Source organism: Gorilla gorilla, chromosome 3 (genome assembly GCF_029281585.2).
Source record: "Gorilla gorilla gorilla isolate KB3781 chromosome 3, NHGRI_mGorGor1-v2.1_pri, whole genome shotgun sequence".
NCBI classification, from domain to species: domain Eukaryota; kingdom Metazoa; phylum Chordata; class Mammalia; order Primates; family Hominidae; genus Gorilla; species Gorilla gorilla.
Genome location: NC_073227.2, coordinates 212,852,062 through 212,877,568, shown reverse-complemented (window position 1 = coordinate 212,877,568; position 25,507 = coordinate 212,852,062).

Genomic DNA, 25,507 nt, shown 5'->3' with positions numbered 1-25,507 from the left:
TCTGCATATACATGGAAATATCTACACAGCTATCTCTTTACACATGGAAATATCTACACCTCCATCTGTATAAACGTGGAAATATCTACACTGCTATATGTAATATAGGGAAATATCTACACAACTATCTCTATAAATATGGAAATATCTACAACGCTGTCTTTGTAAACATGGAAATGTCCACACCGCTACCTGAGTAAACATGGAAATATCTACACCGCTATCTGTATATACATGGAAATATCTACACCGCCATCTCTATTAACACGGAAATATCTTCACCACCTTCTGTATAAACATGGAAATATCTACTCCGCAACCTGTATAAACATGGAAATATCTACACCGCCATCTGAATGAACATGGAAATATCTACACCGCCATCTGTATAAAGATGGAAATATCTACACCGCTATCTGTATATACTTGGAAATATCTACACCGCTATCCGTATAAACATGGAAATATCTACTCCGTTATCTGTATAAACATGGAAATAACAACACCGCTATCTCTATAAACATGGAAATATCTACACCGCTATCCGTATAAACATAGAAATATCTACACTGCTATCTGTAAAACAGGGAAGTATCTACACCGCTATCTCTATAAACATGGAGATATCTACACTGCTATCTGTATAAACATTGAAATATCTACACCGCTATCTGTTTAAACATGGAAATATCTACAACACTATCTCTATTAACATGGAAATATCTGCAACGCTATCTCTATAAACATGGAAATATCTACACCTCTATGGGTATAGACATGGAAATATCTTCACCGCAATCTCTATAAACATGGAAATATCTAGACTGCCATCTCTATAAACATGGAAATATCTACACTACCATCTGTATGAACATGGAAATATCTACACCGAAATGTGTATGAACATGGAAATATCTTTACCGCCATCTGTATGAACCTGGAAATATCTACACCGCTATCGGTATAAACATGGAAATATCTACACCGCCATCTCTATTAACATGGAAATATCTACACCGCCGTCTGTATAAACACGGAAATATCTACACCACCATGTCTACAAACAAGGAAACTTCTACACTGCCATCTGTTAGAACCTGGAAATACCTACTCCGCCATCTGTATAAAGATGTAAACATCCACACCGCTATCTGTATGAACATGGAAATATCTACACTGCTCTCTGTATAAACATGGAAATACCTACACCGCCATCTGTATGATCATGGAAATATCTACACTGCCATCTGTAGGAACATGAAAATATTTACACCGCCATCTGTATGAACAGGGAACTATGTACACCACCATCTGTATCAACATGAAAATACCAACACCGCCATCTGTATTACAATGGAAATATCTGCACCGCCATCTCTATAAAAATGGAAATATCTAAACCGCCATCTGTATGGAAATGGAAAAATCTACACCACCATCTGTATAAAGCTGGAAATATTTACACCGCTATCTGTGTGAACATGGAAATATTTACAACGCTATCTGTAAAAACATGGAAATATCTACACCTCCATCTGTATAAACATGGAAATATCTACACCGCCATCTGTAGAAACATGGAAGTATCTACACCACCATCTCTATAAACATGGAAATATCTACACAGCTATCTGTATAAACATTTAATTATCTACACCGCCATCTCTATAAACATAGAAATATCTACACCGCCATCTGTATGAACATGGAAATATGTACACCGTCATCTGTATAAATATGGAAATATCTTCACCGCTACCTGTACAAACATGGAAATACCTACACCGCTACCTGTATAAACATGGAAATATCTACACTGCTATCTGTATAAACATGGAAATATCTACACTGCTATCTCTATAAACATGGAAATATCTACACCGCTATCTCTATAAATATAGAAATATCTACACTGCTGTCTCTATAAACATGGAAATATCTACAACGCTATCTGTATAAACATGGAAATATCTACACCGCTATCTCTATAGACATGGGAATATCTACACCGCTATCTGTATAAACATGGAAATATCTGCACCGCTATCGGTATAAACATCCGTATTTGCTCTTAATTTATACCCAAGGCTGGGATGTTTCATATGATAAAAAGACCAAATACAGAATTAGTCTATATTTGGTCTGGCAATTGATCTCTGCAATAATCAAACCTCAAAGACAATCAAACCTGAAATCTAAGCTACTTATTAAATAGCTTGGTTTTTAGGTTGCACATTGCTGTGTATGCTGGCTTCATAGAAAATGCAAGTAGCAATGGCCATTTTTTAATAATCATTAGCCTTGAAGCTCTCCTAGTTTTGAATCACATAGAAATAGAAATCAAATCTCACTAGATTTTTTTTTTTTGAAACAGGGTCTGGCTTGGTTGCCCAGGCTGAAGATCAGGGCATGATCTTGGCTCACACCTCTGCCTCTCAGACTCAAGCCATCCTCCCACCTCAGCCTTGGAGTAGCTGGGACCACAGGCATGTGCCACCATATCCAGCTAATATTTTTATTTTTGTACCAATGGGGTTTGTCATCTTTCCCAGGCAGGCCTCAAACTCCAAGACTCAAGCAATCCACCTGCCTTGAATTCCCAAAGTACTGGGTTTACAGGCGACAGCCACTACGCCCAGCAACTAAACTTCTAAAAATCAATTTTACATAAAATTATCTAAGCGTGCAAGGAAAGATAAGAAGCCTAAGGAACCAGTGAGTTGAAGAATAAATGCAGTTTAAATCATACATGTAAACAACATGATGTGATGTGGTAGGAATCATCTAACATGCTTTAAAGCATGAGTAAAAGGTCTTTACTTAGAAAACTGGATCTTAGTTTAGGATATCTTTAGATAAGAGTATGAAAAGTCATATCATATTGATAAGTAAAGTGCTTCCTTTGGCTAATTTTAAGGATAGGACATTTATTTTCATATAATTCATAGGAATCTTAGACTTAAAAATAAAATTTCCCTTCTCAAATCCTTACTTTCATACATTTTTTGCATTTCTTTCACTTTTGTGTTAATGGCCTATGTCTCAACATATTCTATTAAGCCTTCTGGAAACACATACTTTGTTTCCAGCCTCTTCAGAGAACCATCACTCCAATTCCTAGGCTTCTGAAGAAGCAGACCCAAGCTTATAGTTATTACATATTTCCAAATCTAGGTGACCAACAAAAATTGATACTTTTCCCATCATACCTTTAAGTTAATAATCAGGTGTATGCTGAGAGGTAAAGACCCAAGAGTGTTGGTTGTCTAATTGTGCAGCTGTATAAACAAATCTTAATGCTTGAAAATATTCAAAGGTTATTCTCACGTTGATTGTTGGTAACTATGTGTAACAACATGAAAAGAAAAAAAAATCAAAGAATTACGTCTGAGGATAATACACAATCTCTAAGGGTAAGAAGAGCAACAAAAATTCTGCTTCAATTACCACTGAAATAATATATTTATCCTGTAAAATCTATGGTGGCTGGTTGTAAAAATTAGGCATTAGCAAACTGATAAAGACTTTTTAATGAAAACATTATGAAACATAGTTTTTAAAAAGTTAAATACACCCACACCAGTTTTTCACATTCTTTGGGCTGCTTTAATGCTGCCATTAAATAATTGATTTAGTTGTGACATAGATCCTATGTTCCATGGAGTCTACCATTCATAAAGATGCAATGTAAGGTAACAAAAATATAAATTATGTGTGTGGGGGGGAGAAGTCAAGAGTATTTTTATGTGACAGAAGTTAAGTTGTTATCAGTGTCAAATAGTCTGTTACAAATACAGGACTCTGTATGTTAGTTTCACTAACCAGAAAGAAAGAAATTACAGCAGATACACACACACACACCAAAAAAGGGAAAAGAAACAAAGCTTAGCACCACAGAAAACCACCAAACTAGAGGGATAAACAATAAGAAAGGAAGAAGTGAACAAGTAATCTAAAAAACAACTAATGAAATGGTAGAAGGAAGTCCTAATTTATCAATAATAAACTTGAATAGAAGTGGATTAAACTCTACTTAAAAGATATAAAGTGGATGAATGGATTCAGATAGCAAAACCCACCTATGTGCTGCCTACATGATACTTACCTCACTATTAAAGACAAATAGACTGAAAGTGAAGAGATGGAAAAATATATTTTATGCAAACAAATGAAAAGCAAGCAGGAGTAGCCACAGTCATGTCATATTTTAAAAGGCTTTAAATAAAAAAACTATATAAAAAAAGAATGTCACTGTATAATGAAATGATAAAAGGCCCAATTCAATACGAGGACATAACATATATATTACTTAGGTGTAACTATATATGTACCCAACACCAGAACAACCAGATATATAAAGCAAATATTAGATTTAAAGGTAGAGATAGACTGCAATACAATATTAGTAGGAAATTTCAACACTCCACTTTAAAAATGGACAGATTCTATGAAGAGAAAATCAACCAAAAAATGACAGACTCAAACTATACCATAGACCAAATGGACCTAGCAGGTAAAGAAGATCTCACCTGATATGGTTTGGCTGTATATCCCCACCCAAATCTCATCTTGATTATAGCTCCCATAATTCATACATGTTGTGGGAGGGAACCAGTGGGAGATAATTGAATCATGGGGGCGGTTCCCCCATACTGTTCTTGTGGTAGTGAATACGTCTAACAAGATCTGATGGTTTTATAAGGGGGAACCCTTTCACTTGGTTCTCAATTCTATTTTGTTTGCTACCATGTAAGATGTGTCTTTCGCCTTCCATCATGATTGGGAGACCTCCCCAGCCACGTGGAACTATGAGTCCACTAAACCTCTTTTTCTCTGTAAATTACCCAGTCTCGGGTATGTCTTTATCAGCAGTATGAAAACAGACTAATACATCATCCAACAGCTGCAGAATACAAATTATTCTCAACTGTACACCAAACATTCTCTAGGACCAATCATACATTATGACACATAATAAGTCTTAACAAACTTAAGAAGACAGATATCATATGAAGTATCTTTTCTGATTACAGGGATATAAAGTCAGAAATCAACAACAGGAAAGCCCTTGGAAATTTTATAAAAACATGGAAATTAAATAGCACGCACCCAAGAAATCAATAGGTCTCATTAAGACATTAATAGGAAAATTTCAAAAGTCACTGAGACAAGTAAGAATGAAAATCCAACATACCCAAACCTATAGAACGTAGCAAAAGCAGTTCTAAGAGAGAAATTTATAGCAATAAAAGCCTACACCAAAAAAGAAGAAAGATTTTCAAATCACAAAGCAAAATTATACACTTCAAGTAACTAGAACATCAAAAACAAACTAAACCCAAAATTGGTAGAAGGAAGGAAATAATAAAGCTCACAGCAGATATAAATGAAACAGACACTAAAAAATATTTCAAAAGATAAATAAGACAAAGTGTAAAGGTAAAACTGACAAACCTTTAGCTAAACTAAGACAAAAGGAGAGAAAATTCAAATAAATAAAAGATGAAAAAGGAGACATTACAACTGATACACCACAGAAATAGAAGGGATTGTAAGACATTACTCATAACTATATGCCAACAAATTTGATAATGTAGAATAAAATGAATAAATTTCTGCACACATACAACTACCCAGATTAAATTGTGAGGAAATATAACATCTGAACACATCAATAATGAGTTTGGAAATTGAATCAATAATAAAACATCTTCCATCAAAACAACAACAACAACAACCAACACCCAGGACCTGATGTCTTCACTGCTGAATTCTACCAAACAGTTAAAGAATAACTACCAATTCTCCACAAACTTTTCCACAAAAGCAATGAGGAAGGAATACTTCCATACTCATCTTATGAGGCTCGCAACATCCTGATTCTAAAACCAGACAAAGACACGCACAAAATGAAAATAACAGGCCAATATTCCTGAAGAACATAGATACAAAAATTCTCAACAAGATACAAGTGAACTGACTTCGACAGCACACTAAAAAGAGTATTCACTATAATCAAGTGGGGTTCATCCCAGGGATGAAAGGATGGCTTAACATGCACAAATCAGTAAATATGATACACCACCACAATAGAAAGAAGAACAAAAACCATGTGATCATTTCAACAGATGCAAAAAGAACACTTGACAAAAGTCAACATTCCTTTATGATAAAAACTGTCAAGAAAGTAGGTATAGGAGTGTACCTCAACGCAGTAAAGGCCATATGTGACAAACCCACAGCTAACATCTTATTTATGGTGAATAGTTAAATGCTTTTCCTCTATGATATGGAGGAAGACAAGGATGTCAACTTCTACCACTTCTATTTAGCATAGTACTGGAGGCCAGAGCCAGAGCAATTAGACAAAAGAAATAAATAAGAGGGATCCAAACTGGAAAGAAGGAAGTCAGATTGTTTCTGTTTGTAGAAAATGTGATCTCACATACATATGTATACATCTATATATATGATCATATAGATATATATGATCTCTCTCTCTTTAGGGTTCTTTCTATATATACTTATATAGAGTGAGAACCCTAAAGACTTGACCAAAAACTACTAGAAATCATAAATAAATTCAGTAAAGTTGTAGTATACAAAATCAACACAGAAAATTCAGTGGTGTTTCTATACACTAATAGTGAACTATCTGAAAAAGTCATCAAGAAAGGAATTCCATTTACAATAGCTACCAAGAAATCTGCAGATAAATTTAATCAAGGTCGTGAAAGATCTCTACAATGAAAACTATAACACACTGATGGAAAAATTTACGATCCACAAAAAATGGACACTATATACTCATGGAATGGAAGAACTGATACTATTGAAATGACCATACTAACAAAATGTCCTACAGATTCAATGCAATCCCTATCAAAATACCAATGAAATTCTTCACAGAAATAGAAAAAAATACCCTAAAATTTGTATGAAACCAGAAAAGACCCCAAATAACCAAAGCAATCCTGTGCAAAAATAACAAAGCTGGAGGCACCACACTACCTGACTTCAAAATATACTACAAAGCCATAGTAAGCAAAACAGCATGGCACTGCCATAAAGCAAACACATAGACCAATGGAAGAGAATATACAGCTCAGAAATAAATTCTCATACCTAAAGTCAACTGATTTTCCAAAAAGGAGTCAAGAGCACACACAGGGGTAAAGACAGTCTCTTCATTAAATGGTACTGAGAAGATTGGATATCTACATGTGGGATAATGAAATTAGACCCCTATCTTTTACTTTATACAAAAATCAACTCAAATGCGATTAAAGACCTAAAGGTAAGATTGAAAACTATGAAAAACTACTAGAAGATAACATGTGGGAAATTCTCTATAACTTTGGGTTCTACAAGGATTTTTTAAATGAGACGTCAAAAGCACAGGCAACAAAAGAAAAAATAGATAAATGGGGTTTCATCAAACTAAAATGCTTTTGCACAGCAAAGGAAACTTAACAGAGTGAAAAAACAACTTACAGAATGGGATACAATATTTGCAAACTATACATCTGCTAAGGAGTTAATGCCCAGATTATATAACAAACTTAAACAACTCAACAGCAAAAACATAAATAAATTATTTAAAAATGGGCAAAACTGGGAGGCTGAGGCAGGCGGATTGCCTGAGGTCAGGAGTTTGAGACCAGCCTGACCAATATGGTGAAATCATTTCTCTACTAAAAATACAAAAATTTAGCCAAACATGATGGCGTGTGCCTGTAACCCCAGCTACTCAGCAGGCTGAGGCAGGGGAATTGCTTGAACCAGGGAGATGGAGGTTGCCGTGAGCCCCGATTGCACCACTGCACTCCAGCTTGGGCAACAGAGCAAGACTCCTTCGCAAAAAAAAAAAAAAAAAAAAAAAAAGGACAAAATAAACTAAAAGAAATGCCACAAGAGAAAATATAGAAAGGGTCAAGACGAATATATAATAAAATCATGTTCAACATCACTAACCATCAGGGAAATGCAAATCAAAACCGCAATGAGATACCAGTTCACCCATTAGAATGGCTATTAGCAAAAAGGTAAAAGATAACAAGAGTTGGCAAGGAAGTTGAGAAAACGGAACACTTACGCACTGTTGATGGGGTTGTAAACTAGTACAACCATTAAGCAAAACTTTATGGAAGTTCGCTAAAAAATAAAAAATAAAAAATAAAACAATCATTCGATCACATAACCCAGCAATCCCACTACTGGGTATATATCCATAGGAAATGAAATCATTGTGTTTGAAAAATATCTGCACTCTTATGTTTACTGTAGCACTATTTCTAATAATCAGATATGGAATCAACCTATGTGTATAAAAACAAACAAGTGAATTATATATATATAATATATATTATGTATATTATATATAATACATATTATGTATATTATATATAATATATTATGTATAATATATAATATATAATATATTATGTATAATATATAATATATAATATATTATGTATAATATATAATATATTATATATTATGTATAATATATTATATATTATATATTATGTATAATATATAATATATTATATATTATGTATAATATATAATATATTATATATTATGTATAATATATAATATATTATATATTATGTATAATATATAATATATTATATATTAATATATTATTAATATTAATATATTATATATTAATATTAATTATATTAATAATAAATAATAATTATTAATTAATAATTATCAATAATTATTAATAAGTAATAATAATTCATATTAATATTGATATATTATTAATATATAATATATTATATGTATAATATACATTATATATTATGTATATTTTATATATAATACATATTATGTATATTATATACATAATATATATTATGTATATTATAATTTATATAATGTATAATGTATATAATATACGTTATGTATATTATATATAATATACATTATGTATGTTATGTATATTATATATTACATATAATATATATATTATTATTATATATAATTATATATAATTATAATTATAATTATATATAATTTTATGTGTAATTATAATTATGCATAAAATTAATTATAATTATATATAATTTTATGTGTAATTATAATTATACATAAAATTATATATGTATATATATATATATATATATATATATATATATGGACACACACACAATGAAATACTATTCAGCCATAAAAAAAGAATGAAATTCTGCCAGTTGCAACAACATGGATGACCCTGTAGGATACAATGTTAAGTGAAATAAGCCAGACACAGAAAGCAAATACCGCATGATCTCGCTCATATGTGGAATCTTAAAAAAAAAAATGTTAATAGAGAAGTAGAGTAGAATAGTGGTTACCAAACAGTGAGGAAGAAGTGGGGAGGGCAAAATGGAGATAGATTGGTTAACAGTTATGAAATCACAATTATATAGGAAGAATAAGTTGTAGTGTTCTTTGCAAAGCAGGGTGACTATAGTTAAAAGTAAAGTATTGTATATTACAAAGTATCTAGAAGAAAGGATTTTGAAATTTCTTATTAAAAAGAAATGATGAATGCATGAGGTAATTAATACACTAACTATCCTTATTGGATCATTAGACAACATACATATTCATTGAAACATCAAATTGTATCCTATAAATCTATATAATTACAATGTGAAAATTTTTTAAAAATAAATTAATGAATTAAATAACAATTTTAAAATGTTCTCAATCACCAGTGCAAAGTTTAGGAGCTTTGTTCTTGACTCAGCCTTAAGACTGAAAACTAATGTGTTAGAAATATTTGTAGATCCTCTCAATTTTGAAAGAATCCTAGCTAAACTACTGAAATATAAAATATATTCTATGTAATATGCTCTTAGGTATATTCTTAGGTGAACTCTGCTTTTAGATGAAGCTTATAAAAATGAAAAACGTATCTGAAATAAAATTTTAAAGTATTTGGAAAATTACAGCTTAATCTCTTAAAGACAAATTTTCTATACAGTAACCTTTTTATGTGCTTTTGAAATGGGGTATACAATTATTTTCCCTGATGTGAGACAAAATATAGAATGTTGGCATTTTATCTAAGAAGTTAACTTAGGAAGAAAGAGTGAGAGGCAGAGGAATGAGGGAAGAAAGGAAGGCTGATGATGGGATACCTTATCAAGTTGCCTAATGCTGTATTGGAACCTAATAGGCCTTCTAAGGAGTTTTATTACATAATGCAAGACTCCTCAATCTGGGAGGAGGAAAGGGCTTTATTTTTGAGTGGTCACAGGTTGCCCCATGGGCATAAACTCTACCAAGCTGCTAGGTTACACCTACATGAGCATCCCACCTGCTTAAGTAAGAGCAGCCACAAACTGTGGGCCATTCCAGGTAAGTGTCATATCACACCTGCACCAACTAGTCAAAGCCTGGGTCAAAGCCTGTGCAGAACTGATCGCTACAGCAGAGGCTAAAATAAGAAATGGGGCTAAGAGAGTGAAAAGCAGTGCCCATATGTATCCAAAAACAGGTTGAAGATATCTTTAGGAAGGAACAGATAATTTTTTTTATTCATACAATAACAGATGCATATGAACTCCTCGACTAGTCACCCATTCCTGTCAGCCCTTGGGCTTCATAACTAAATCATTCTTCCTTTGTAATCCAGTCCCACATTTTCAGCTATCTCTATATGTTTATTATCTTAAATATTTCTTTGCTCTATACTCTTCCCCTAGTCTTCAACCAATTTCTTTCTTTATTGTCCCAACCCACAGACTGTTATTTCCACTTCGATGTCCCATAGAAGCTTCAAGGGTTTGAAATACCTAAAAAAAAACTCATCTTTCTCCCTAAAACTCCCTCTCCTTCTCCCACTTCAAAATTTCAACTAATGGCTCCCCCTGTTATTCCCACCAGAATCCTGAATGATCCCTGTTTCTCCTCATTCACTCCATACATGTAAATCTCATTAACGTTACTTTCTAGATATTTCATGAATCCTTTCCATTCATTCTGTACTAGAAAGTGTTCCCAGTTTAGACCCTGGTGGTTGGTGGCCTCTTACCTAGGTGCGCGCTCTCTCTCTCTCTCTCTCTCTCTCTGTGGGTGTGGGTGTGGGTGTGTGTGTCCTGAGAATTTATTTACTTCTGGTTTTTGTTTGTTTTTTAGTATCCAGAATCTACAGGGAACTTAAATCAATTAGAAAAAAAATAACCCAATTAAAAAATGGGCAAAGGACATGAACAAACACTTCTCAAAAGAACACATACAAACGGCCAACAAATACACGAAAAAAAAATGCTTAGAATCACTAATCATCAGAAAAATGCAAATCAAAACACAATGAGATACCATTTCATACCGGTTGGAATGGCTATTATTAAAAAGTCAAAATACAACAGATGCCAGCAGGGCTGTGGACAAGAGGAAGTGTCTGTATATTTTTAGCTATAGCCCTACTTCAAACGTGTCCCCATTACAGCCAAAAGAGCGGCCTATCTAAAGGACTGTTCTGATCAGCTCACTTACCTGACTGAAACCTTCAGTGACTCCCATGGCCTGCAGGTCAATGCACTAATTCATGACTATAACATCTGAGATATCCTTGATCTGGCTACTGGTCTAGCCCTCTCTGACTCACGCTTTATAAACCATGCATTCTGGAACTTTTTAGTTGTTTCCCACATCAGCATGCTACTTCCCATCCATGTAGATTTGCAGAGACCTCCTCATCTTTTTAATTCCCAGTTCCCACTCTCAACATGGGCCATCTCCTACCCACACTTCAAAACCTAAGCAAAACAACACCTTCCGTGACACCTCCATGCTGAGTCAGATGCCATCCCCTTTGTATTGTAGTTCTTTGCTTGTGTGCCTTTGTCTCACTTTGTTCTCTTTAAAATAAACTCCATGAGGACAATGATCACCTGCTATTTGTGTTAATATCTGCACCTAGTGGCATAGTGTCTGGAGTATAGTAGGATCTATTTTCAAGGAAAAAAAGATTATATCTATACCAATAGACATGAATTAGCGCTTTTTTTTTTAAAGATAAGCTCCCTTTGAACTAAGTCAATGTTTACAAGAAGAGTTATACTAAAAAGTTCACTTTTGCTGCTTACGTTTCATTTATTTCAGGCAATTAATTCATTGTTATTGGTAAATCGATACTTTTTATTGATACTGAAAAGAGAGAAATAAACTAATGACTATCTCTGTTAGAGTAGATTTGTTCATATCTATCAGTAAAATGTTAATTATCTGAAAGTCAATAATAAAACATAAACTGTGATCTTAAATGTTTTTTAGGGGCTCAAAAATAATTAGAATTCATGTCAGCATATAAAAAAAGATCAGAGTATTTTTAAGATATGATAAAATTTTATTTTAGTTTCTTAATAGGGATTTTTGTGACCTTATAGAGTTCAACTAATTATAATTTTAAAAATAGGATTGATAGAGTTTTAGAATTAGAAACAATTTATAGATTATTTTATTTTTCTTTTGAGGAATCAGGTCATCAGAAGATCAAGGAACACCTATAATGTCACTAGATCCTAATTTAATTTAAATTTTAGAATCCAGGTATTCTAACTCCTGTCTTGATACTATTTCTACTTTATTATGTTGCTTCCCAGGGCTTTAAAAAATAAAAGCTGGGAAATTACATTTGCTTTGCATATACAGCACCAATTATCAAATTCAGCATAAAAGCATAACATGTATACATCAAAAAGAAAACATAAAAACTTCAAATTAAAAGCATCTCAAAACAATTGAATATAATAGGGAAACCTTATACAAATGCAACACTCACCCATTAATAAAAGGAAACCAATTGGAGAAAAAAGAAATTCAATATAAACATGTTGGAATATAACCTAATTCATTTTAATCCAATGCTTCAAATTGAAAAAAATTAGCACTAGTGTTATTTTCCTTTATCATTACAATCTTGCTTTTCATTACATTATGCTATGTTTTGTATTAAACATAAAATCAATTTTTCACCTTAACACATGCTAGAAATACAGAGTTACCATATTGGAAATCAGTAGAAAGTGTCTTTGTTTCTACTTTTTTTTCTTTGAAAAAGCTTTGGGAAAAAAAATCATTTACAATGTTTAATTTTAATAACTTAAAGAATGTAATTGATTTTTGTTTGTTTTTGACATGGAGTTTCACTCTTGTCACTCAGGCTGGAGTACAATGGCATGATCTCGGCTCACTGTAACCTCCACCTCCCAGGTTCAAATGATTCTCCTGTCTCAGCCTCCCGAGTAGCTGGGATGACAGGCACTCGCCACCACACCCGGCTAATTTTTGTATTTTTAGTAGAGATGGGGTTTCATCATGTTGGCCAGGCTGGTCTCAAACTCCTGACCTCAGGCGATCCGCCAACCTCGGCCTCCCAAAGAGCTGGGACTACAGGCGTGAGCCACCGTGCCCAGCCAATTGAATAGTTTTTAACTCAGAGGATAAATGCTTGAGGGGATGGAAAGCCCATTCCTCATGACGTGATTATTTCACACTGCATGCCTGTATCAAAACATCTCATGTACCCCACAAATATATAAACCTCCTATGTACCCACAAAAATTTTATAAAATAATGAAAATATTTTAAAACTAAAAAAATTGTTTTTTAATTAAGCAACTTTATTTAAATAAAATCATTCTTCCTCATCCTCAGTCCTGGGATCTACCAGAAAGAATTAGCAACATCTTAAAGATGACAAAGTGTTAAAGATAAGCTGCTATTAAGTAAAAGTGTGAAGTGTGGAGGGGACAAGCTGGATGCCTGAACCATTTTGTTCTATCTTTAGGACAGTGAAAGAGCAAGAAGCAGGGTTGGGTGGGGGACACATATTCTGTTGAGCATTGTCACCACTATATTCACTGAAATTCATCTGCATGCTTGTATGTATACTTTTGATTCGCCTGATACACTGAAAATTATATGAAATTGTTCTCTATTCTTTAGATAATTATAATCTAAGTGCTAATATGAAGCTTAGAATTTATATGAAATATGTATGCCCACAACAAGACATTTCAGCTATTTCCTAGATAATAATCTCACTTCACCCTGCACAAAACAGGCACATGATCATGTCACTCTGACCTGGTTTGAGTCCAAGGAGGCTTTTGTTTTTAAAATAATTTAGGTTAGTAGTTAAAATATGAACTTTGGGCCAGGAGTGGGAGCTCATGCCTATAATCCCAGCACTTCGGGAGGCTGAGGCGGGCGGATGACTTGAAGTCAGGAGTAGGAGACTGGACTGGCCAACATGCTGAAACCCCATCTCTACTAAAAAAAAAAAAAAAATAGAAAAATTAGCTGGGTGTGGTGGCGGGCACCTATAATCCCAGCTACTTGGGAGACTGAGGCAGGAGAATTGCTTGAGCCTGGGAAGTGGAGGTTGCAGTGAGCAGAGATCTTACCACTACACTCCAAAACAAACAACAAACAAAAAAATTCTAGAGTCACACTGAAAATCTTAACAACCTGCTTCTACTACCCATTTTTTTAATTTTTATTTTGACCTGATTTTAGATTGATAGCAAAATGCACAAATAACACAAAGTGCCCCCTATGTCCCTCACCCTACTTCCCCTAATGCTAACATTTTCAGAGCCATCCTTATTTTCTCTATAAAAGAGCAGAGTTCTCCTTTTAGAGATTTGGAAAGATTATTAAAAGATAAGTTATAAAATACAGTACCTGACACGTATAAAATATTAAATAAATACTAGCCATGCTTAATTATTTTGTTTTAAGTCTATATGAGTCAAGTTTTAGTAGAAATATGGGCTAGAAAAAAAAACAGAAAGCGGGACTCTGTGATCCGACTTGGGCTTATAGAACAGACTGCACTAGTTTGTTCTCATGCTGCTAATAAAGTCATACCCAAGACCGGGTAATTTAGAAAGGAAAGAGGTTTAAGGAACTCACAATTCCACATGGCTGGGGAGGCCTCACAGTCACGGCAGAAGGCAAAAAAGAAGCAAAGGCACATCTTAAATGGTAGCAGAGAAGAAAGCTTGTGTAGGGAAGCTCCCATTTTAAAAGCATCAGATCTCGTGAGACTTATTCGCTACCAGGAGAACAGTAGGGGGAACCCGCCCCTATGATTCAATGATCTCCACCTGACTCCATCCTTGACATGCGGGGATAATTACAATCAAGGTGAGATTCGGATGGAGACACAGCCGAATCATATCAATGACTAATGAGAGTTACGTCCAGAACCTAATGAAAACCTGTCTGAGGCCACATTCCCTGTAAAGCAGATTTGAGATAGAGATTTGTGTAGAGAACATTTAACTGGGTAAAATCCTAGGAACCAACAACTGTGGCGAAAAAGCTGAATTGGATAAAGGGAGTTGAGATGTGAGGCAGTCACAACAAATACCTCAGCTAATCTCAAGGGGGAGCTGAGAAGCTGGGGCGACCCTTCAGAGTTGCCCTAAATTGAGGCAGGAGTATGGAGTTTTAATACCTTTCACTGGCCATTCTTCAGATAAGAGTTGTCCCCAAGGATGGACATCAGCTTGACAAGTTATTAATTAGATCTCCTGAGAATAAATTCTAGAGAGAATCAGCTGAGAGGCATGATTTGCCAACACTCCCAATAGCTGGGCAAACTTCAGTTTTGAGGGAGGATTTGGGTCACACACAAAAGTCTCCACAACCAATTATTCATGGGAAATTCTATGTAGGCAGAGCTATTTCATGGCCAGTTAATCAAAACTACATAATCTATTTGGTTAAGCAAAAGAAATTAAAAAGATAAAATAAAATCTATGTATTAACACTCAAAAGTTTTTTAATGCATTTGCCTTGCATTTCGTATGTTTTGCCTTGCCTTTTATATGTTTTGCCTTGCATTTGTTTATTTGCTTTTAAGAACCTTTAGAGAACAATAATTACTAATATAATATGGAGTAGCACAGCATAGACGAGGGAAGCTAACTCTCTCCCTTTTCCCAGAACCTGGAACAGCTAAAGATCCTAAGCATTGTCAGCTTTGGTATCTGACATAGTTTGGATGTTTGTCCCCTTCAAATCTCACGTTAAAATGTGATCCCCAATGTTGGAGACAGATGCCTCCTGAATGGCTTGGTGCTGTCCTCTTGGTAATGAATGAGTTCTTACCCTGTGAGTTCATGCGATATCTGGTTGTTTAAAAGAGACTGACACCTCCTCCCTGTCTCTCTTGCTTCCTCTCTCACCATGTGATATGCTGGTTTCCCTTCACCTTCCACCATGATTGGAAGGTTCCTGAGGCCCTCCCTGGAAGCAGGTGCCAGTACTATGCTTCATGTACAGCCTTCACAACAAGGAGCCAAATAAACCGCATTTCTTTATAAATTACCCAGCCTCAGGTATTTCTTTATAACAATGCAAATGGGCTAACAGAGTATCATTCATGGACAGTGAGTGTATTAGTCAATTTTCATGCTGCTGATAAAGACATACCCAAGACTGGGTCATTTATAAAGAAAAAGAGGTTTAATGAATTCACAGTTCCACATGGCTGAGGAGGCCTCACAGTTATGGCAGAAGGCGAAAGGCGCATCTTACATGGCAGCAGGCAAACAGCAAATGAGAACCAAGTGAAAGGCGAAAGGGGTTTCCCCTTATAAAACCATCAGATCTCATGAGACTTATTCACTACCACTAGAACAGTGTGGGGAAAACTGCCCCCATGATCCACTTACCTCTCACTGGGTCCCTCCCACAACATGTGAATTATGGGAGCTACAGTGCAAGATGAGATTTCAGTGGGGACACAGCCAAACCATATCAGACAGTAATAACTTTCAATTAAATATAGCTAGACTTTCTGTCAGTGGGTCACAGTAGTCTAGAGAATACATTGGAAAACTCTGGGAACAGCAGATATAGAGGTCAGATCTAGAGATTTTGAACAAAGTTTAGTGCTACAATGCATTGGTGACCACAGACAAAAGGTGTCTGTTGTTGTTAGTTTGTTTTCTGTCTTGTTTTTCATCATGGGAGGACAAAAAGAAAAAATGGGGGCAATGGTGAAGGAGAAATGAAAAAGACCTGCTTTTCTATGGGTGGAAGCGACTAAACGAGAGAATAAATTTGGATCACACAACAAATGCAAATCAAGTTAGAAGCATGAAAGGCATGTTTAAGGCCATGGTTCTAATAGAGATCAGCCAGCGGAACCAGGATCATGCCACACCGAGAGAGGCTGCAGAGCCATTGCCTTCTCTCCTGTCAAAGCTAAATTAATGAAATGGAACTCACAGAAGCACTATGTAATCAAATATTGGTGGGACACAAGCAAATTCTGAAAAAGTTTCATTGATCAGTGATAATATCTTTTGGTGTAAATATCTCCTCAAAACATTTCAGGAAAAAAAAATAAAGCTATAATTTTACTTTAGAAATATTTAACTTTGTTATACTAGTTTACTTATTTTTTACCTAATACTTCTGATATATTGTTATGTAGGTTAAAGATGCTCGATTCATGCCACTGTGGAAACCACACATAATTTAGGCAATAATGCAAATTCTTTTCAAATTCTTTTATCAGTGTATTCACTTTATTTTTATTTCAAACACAATACAAAATTACAGGATGCTATCAAAGTGATGCTACAAAACCCCACTAAAATTTTTTCAATTCTTCAAATCACACACTTACACACACACACACACACACACCACATGCATTCCCCGTACAGACCTTTTTTTGGGGGGCCTGAGTAAATAATTGCATTTTATTTTCAATTTTTCATTTTGAAATAATTAAAGACTTACCAAAAATGTTGCAAAACTACGTGCCTTTTTGAAGTAAAGTCTTGAAAAAGTTGTTTGGTATATCCTTTATAGTAATAAAAGAAAACACGTGTATATTCTGTTGATTAAAGGCATGCTGAGATCGTCAGACATGTGATTTCATCAGAGACTCCAATATAGAGCGCAGCTGTAACGACATCCTAAGAGTGTTCTAACTGAAATGTGTTGGAAGAAGGTTCTAATTTTTTTCAACCCTTCTCAAGTTGGCACTCAGCAGATTTCCACTCTATAAAAGTAACTCCTGCTCTGCAACTAATGTTCACAGATAAGCTCCAAACATATTTACAGCTCCATTTAAGTATAATGTACACACAGTAAAATTCACCCTTTTCAATGTGCAATTTAATGGGTTATGGCAGATGAATATCATCATTTGACCACAATCATGATCAAGATACAGAAAATCTGCATCATCACAAAACGTTTTCTTTTGCTGTTTTGCATTTGATCTTTTCTCCATTCCTGAACACAGGCAACCACTAATCTGCTTCTGTTTCTACAGTTTGCATTTTCTAGAGTATCCTATTAGTGGAATGATACATTGGTGTCTTTCATGTCTAGCTTCTTTCACTGAGCATAATGCTTTTGATATTCATTTATATTGCTGTTGTATCAGTTTGCTCCTTTTTATTGTTGAGTGGTACTCCATCTACAACTGGTTTATCCATTTACAAGTTGATGGACACATCTGCTATGAACTTCAAGGATGAGGCTTGGTACGGATATGTTTTTATTTATTTTGAGTCACAGTGGAATTATTTGGCTATATGATCAGTACTAAGTTTAACATTAAAAGAAACTGCCAAACTGCTTTCCAAAATGTCTGTACCATTTTGAAGTCCCACTAGCCAGGTGTGAATAGCAATTCTTCACATCATGTGGTATGGTCAGTTCTGCTCGTGTCAGCCACTCCAGTGGGTGTACAGTGGTACCTCAATGTGGTTTTAACTTGTATTTCCCTGATGACGGGTAATGTTAAGTATCTTTTCCTTTGTGTATTGGACATCATCTCTTTTTAAATTAAAATATCTGTACAAATATTTGGCCCATTTAGGTCAAAATATTACGTTAAATGAGTTATTTGTGTTTTGTTATTTAGTTTTTTAGTTATGTGTACATTCTAGATGAAAGTTCTTTATCAGACATATTTAAAATTATTCTGTCCCAATCTGTGGTTTGCCTTTTCATTTTTTGATGCTATGTTTTAAGTTGCAAAAGTCTTAATTTCATGAAGTCCAACTTACTATCTTTTTCCATTTTCATCCATCCTTTTCTTATCTAAAAAATTTTTAGCTATAGTAAGATTATTAAAATTTTTTCCTATTCAGTAAGCTTTATACATTTTATATTTACATTATGTATAAAATACATGTTGAGTTAATTTGAGGATATGGTGTGAGGTAATTCTGAAGTTCATATTCTCCATTTAATATCCAATTTTAATAGTACCATCTTTATAAAGACATTGATTTCCTTATTGAAATATTTTGGCAACTTTGGCCATGTAAGGCAGGATATATTTCTAAATTATTTATTCTGTTTCACTGATATATATGTCTTCTTCATGCCAGTAAGTTTACTGTACTGTTTAGTGTAGCTTTACAATATGTCTTGAAATTTGGAAAGTTTTCCAACTTTATTCTTCTTTCTAAAACATGCTCTGGCTATTCTAGGACTTCTGCATTTAAAAAAAAAATTAGAATCAGCTTTGTAATTTCTCCAAAAAGGCCTATAGGTTTGACTGGGATTGTGCCAAATCTGGAGATCAGTTTCAGAAGAATTATCATCTAATAAGTATGACATGTATATTTACCAATGAACTTGATACATATTTCTACCTATTCAATCTCTCGTATTAGTGATTTAGAAATTTTGGATCAGCATACCTTTTATTAAATTTATTCTGAATTATTTTATTATTTTTGAGGCTATTATAAGTTAAATTGCTTACATAATTTTATTTTCTAATTGGTGTTGATTGTGTATAGAAACACAATTGATTTTATTTATTGATCTTTCATCCTACAACTTTGTTAAATTCACTTCATGCCTCTAGCACACTTCTGCAGATGCCTAAGGATTTTCTATGTATATGTTTACATCACGTGAGAATAGTATTTTTCTTTCTTCCCAACTTGGGTGTCACTTATTTCTTATTTTCTTTTCTTTTCTCTTTATTTCTTTCTTCTTTCTGTCCATTCCTCCTTCCTTCCCTTCTTTCTTTCTCCCTGTTTTAGAATCAGTTTTGTAATTTATCCAAAAGGACCTATAAGGTTTCATGGGAATTCCACTGAGTCTAGAGATCAATTTCAGGAGAATTATCATCTCATAAGTATTAAATATTTATCAATGAACTTGGTATATATTTCCACTTATTTAATATTGAATGCAATACTTTAAAGAACTAGGGAGAGAGGACATCATTGCATTTTTCAGAATCTTATGTAGAAAGTATTAAGGCTTTCACCATTTTAAGTAAGATGTTTGCTATAGATTTTTTGTAAACACATAATCAGTTTGAAAATGTACTTTTCTATCCTCAGTTTGCTGGGAGTTTTTAATTTAAAAAATGTGTTACATTTTGTAAATTCCTTTTTTGCATCTATTGAGAGTGTCACGTGATTTTTCTTTTTTCTGTCAGCATGGTAGATTTTCAGTTGTTGAAACCAACTTGAGATAAACCCCACTTGGTTAAAACACATTATCATTTTTAAATATTCCTAGACTCAATTTGCTAATATTGTATTAAGAATGTTGCATCTAAGTTCATAATGGTTATCAGTCTGTCATTTTTGAGTTGTGATATCTGTATTTGTTTCTGATATCGAGAGAATCCACGTAAAACATCTACTTCTGTCATCAGTAATAATCTGACCAGGGATAACACCAACAGTTAGAGAGGAACCTGTCATTACCTGTGGCAGCAGAGATATCAGAGATTCCAAAAAGAAAAGCAAGGTTAAAATTTCAAATATAATCACATGAAATATCAGAAAGCCAGGGGATAGAAATATAGGAGAGCAAAATCTTAGAGGTCAAAACAAGTAGTTAAGTACTGCACATGATAATAAAAAGTAAAATCTTTTCCTAAGGCAGAGCCTGGCTGCTGCCTAGCTTCTTTGACAATTCTTGGTAGGCTTTCATGGCTTTATAAGGGCTTATACTTTAGGTAAAGTTATAGTCAGGGAAACGGTGGGTGTAGGTTGGCTCTGTAGAAATGAAGCATTACAGGAGCACTGCAGTGAGAAAGAAACTGATACTGATGATACTTCGGTCACACTAATAATACAAGCTAATGATAATCATAGCAATCATGGTAATGACAGAAAAAATATATATATAATATTAACATGCTTCTATTTGCACATATACATATGTGAATAGAAACATTGATTTAAAGACATGAAAGTATAGAAATAGCCTACACCTGATAAAGATATGCTCATACACAATAACAAACCTCAGTATAAACAGAGATTTTGATGTATCACAGAATTCTGCAATAGATCACAATTTTGACACTATGGGAAGTGTCATTTTCAGAACTTTTCTTTATCTCCATTATCTCCATTCTCTATTTCCAACATTCCTGGAGACTGAACTCAAGGATCAGTAAATATTCTCAACCTTAACCATAGCAGACTTCATTCATCCCATATATGCTTGTTATTTTTCCCCATTGACAGAAGGCATTGTACCATGAAATATACAACATATCTCTGACACACCTGACGAAAACAAACAATGGGGAAAGATTGACTATTTAATAAATGGTGATGGGAAAACTGGCTAGCCAAATGAAGAAAGCTGAAAGTGGACCCCTTCCTTACACCTTATAAAATAATTAACTCAAGATGGATTAAAGACTTAAACATAAGATCTAAAACCATAAAAACTCTAGAAGACAACCTAGCCAATACCATTCAGAACATAGGCATAGGCAAAGACTTCACGACTAAAACACCAAAAGCAGTGGCAACAAAAGCCAAAATTGAGAAATGGGATCTAATTAAACTAAAGATAGCTTCTGCACAGCAAAAGACACTATCATCGGAGTGAACACACAACATACAGAGTGGGAGAAAATTTTTGCAATCTATCCATCTAACAAAGGGCTAATATCCAGAATCTACAAGGAACTTAAACAAATTTACAAGAAAAAAACAACCCCATCAAAAAGTGGGAAAAGGATATGAACAGACACTTCTCAAAAGAAGACATTTATGCGGCCAATAAACACATGAGAAAAAGCTCATCATAGGCTGGGCGTGGTGGCTCACGCCTGTAATCCCATCACTTTGGGAGGCCAAGGCGAGTGGATCACAAGGTCAGGAGTTTGAGACTTGCCTGGCCACTATGGTGAAACTCTGTCTCTACCAAAAACACACAAAAAAAACTTTAGCCAGGCGTGGTGGTATATATCTGTAATCCCAGCTACTCAAGAGGCTAAGGCAGGAGAATTGCTTGAACCCATTAGGTGGAGGTTGCAGTGAGCCGAAATTGTGCCACTGCACTCCACCCTGGGTGACAGAGTGAGGCTGTCTCGAAGAAAAAAAAAAAAAGCTCATCACCCCTGGTCCAATGAGATACCATCTCGCGCCAGTTAGAATGGCAATCATTAAAAAGTCAGGAAACAACAGGTGCTAGAGAGGATGTGGAGAAATAGGAATGCTTTTACACTGTTGGTGGGAGTGTAAATTAGTTCAACCATTGTGGAAGACAGTGTAGCAATTCCTCAAGGATCCAGAACTAGAAATATCATTTGACCTAACAGTCTCATTACTAGGTACACATCCAAAGGATTATAAATCATTCTACTATAAAGACACATTCACACATATGTTTATTGCAGCACTATTCACAAGAGCAAAGACTAGGAACCAACCCAAATGCCCATCAATGATAGACTGGATAAAGAATATGTGGCACATATACACCATGGAATACCATGCAGCTATAAAAAAGGATGGATTAATGTCTTTTGCAGAGACATGGATGAAGCTGGAAACCATCATTCTCAGCAAACTATCACAAGAACAGAAAACCAAACACCACATGTTCTCACTCATAAGTGGGAGTTGAACAATGAGAACACATAGACACAGGGAGGGGAACATCACACACTGGGGCCTGTCAGTGGGTAGGAAGGAAAGAGGAGGGATAGCATTAGGAGAAATACTTAATGTAGATGACGAGTTGATGGGTGCAGCAAACCACGACAGCACATGTATACCTATTTCACAAAACTGCAAGTTCTGCAAATGTATCCCAGAACTTAAAGTGTATGTATGTGTGTATATATATATACACACAAATGTAAATGTAAATGTAAATAAATTGAAAATGGTAAAAATAGAAATATGTTTCCTACACAAATAGTGACATAATAAAGCAAGATAGAATGTATGTTTGAGTTAAAAAAAATTGCTTAGAAGACAACTTGAATTCCATTCCAAGGAACTAGTTTTCAAAAGTTTACAACCAGATTTCAGTTTGGCAAAAGGCAACAATGCTGTTTTGAAAATAATTTCTGAAAAGAGCTGCCCCAGCAGTTCCAAATGGCAGTCCTGATACAAGGAAGTAGGGGCAATTTTGTTACCACCAGGAACACTGAATTTATTTTCAGACCTTGAAATTCTGGGAGGCCCTCGAAGAATAATCAACTACAATATTTTACTTTACATAGAAATATTGTTTTAATGTTAATATAAAAGCTTGTATATGAACTAAAATTGTCAATCTGCCACTTTTAAGAAAGAAGAATCCATTATGTCCCTAATCTATAGTGAGTTGATATGTTCCATAAGCAGTTCTGGAAGGAGGCTACACTTAGAGCATAAATTGGTATAGATCGCTTTGCTCTCACAGATAGCGACACAATATTTTCTGCTGAATGGGAAAAAGTTTGAAGGCATAAATCAAGATAAAGCAATCATCTGACAAAGAATTACAAAGAGGCCCCATACCTTTTTCTTAGTGAACTCCATGTGACACATTGATTTTCCACTGAAGATAAAAGCCAAAATCATGTGTCATCAAGAGAAAGCAAGCAAAACTATTTGGTTCAATATGTTATGGTACTTAACAAAAAAAACTTGCAGAGAAAAGACAAATCTAAAATGTTGCACATGATTCAAACAAGTCTGGATCAGAAGAGACATTTCAGAGGTCACTGCTAGAGAGTCAAGGATATATTAGAGAGAAATAAACTCCTGCTTTTTTGTTTATCTACTTACATACACAGATACTGTCTGATGAAGATGATTGATATCAGGTATGGTATTTGATGGTATAGTCATTTACAAAATAATTCATCCCTTATGATCTAATGCAATTTTCTTCATATTACACGTGTATATTTAAATACTTCCTTGTGAAGTGGAGGCTAGCCAGGCTGCTGTTAGCATATCCAGTACATTTCTGCAAATTCCAAAATGGCAAATCCCACAGTTGAAATTTCAACCTCTCTAGCATCCCTCGGCTGGAGTGCATAATCACGGCAAAAGTCTGCAACATCAGAGGTGGCCGCCACAGACACAAAGTCTATGTTTCTCATTCCATTCTACCAAATCTATTCAGCAGTCTGGGTGAGGGGGCTTGGCAGTATCTATGAGCAGAAAGCATTCAAATGGCTGGTATATGTGCTTCCGGGGAAACTAAGGGGAAAAAAGAGAGAGGGAGGGAGGGAGGGAACAAGAAAGAAGAAGGAAACTCAAGGAGAGAGGAAGGGAAGGAGGCTGGCAAGAAGGGATGGAGGGAGCAAGGGAGGGAGGAATAAAGGAAGGAAGTTACACCAAGTTTCAAAACTGGCCACGGACTGAGAAGGATTAAGAGACAAACGGAATTGAAAGCATTTATGTTCATACTCGGTATTTTTCTTACCCATTCTTGCAAATTAGTAATTTAAAAATTTTCATTTCCACAAATCCACGTGTTTTCTTGTTCCTCTCTCTCCGCTCTTTTTCCTTCTTTCCTTCCTGCCTTTCTTCTTTCTTTTCAACATAGGTTATATAAATGTGTGAGAGCTATCACTAGTCTACATTAATCATCAGGATTTTCCTGTATATTTCCAATTAAGATGACCCATAATAATATTCTACTGTAATTTTGGAGGGTCCAAAATACTAGATGGCATTTAGTGTTTTGGAAATCATGACAAGTCTAACAGGACTTTAAAAAACCTATCAAGACATCTGATGTGTTTTCTTGCCCATACACTCTTTAATGAGGTCTGCTTGACCCTTTCTTCTTCCCTTCTCTAGTCATGGGTTCTTCACACTGAAAACTAAGCTTTGCATCAGTGTTTGACGAACAGGTGACATAATAAACTGCAGTTACATTTTAAATTCAGCTCAAGATGGTAGATGAGAAATCTAAGATTGTGAAGTGAGATTTAGCATGCTGTTCAGTATGCAACAAATCTGAGTGTTGCTCACACAGGATTCATACCAACAGGCTCCTTCCAAAACCTTTCAATGCAAATTCTAGCAAATGCACACTTGGAAGAAAAATGTTCCATGAAGTTGTATATGTAAATTTATACTTTCAGCATTTATGTATATAATTTCAGGGGAAGTGGGATCAACTTAACATTATTAAACATAGTCCAATGATATTTACAACATAACTTCAGAAACATTTTATTACTAGAAGTATTTTAAAAAGGATGTACCATTTAGGATTTAAGACACACCCC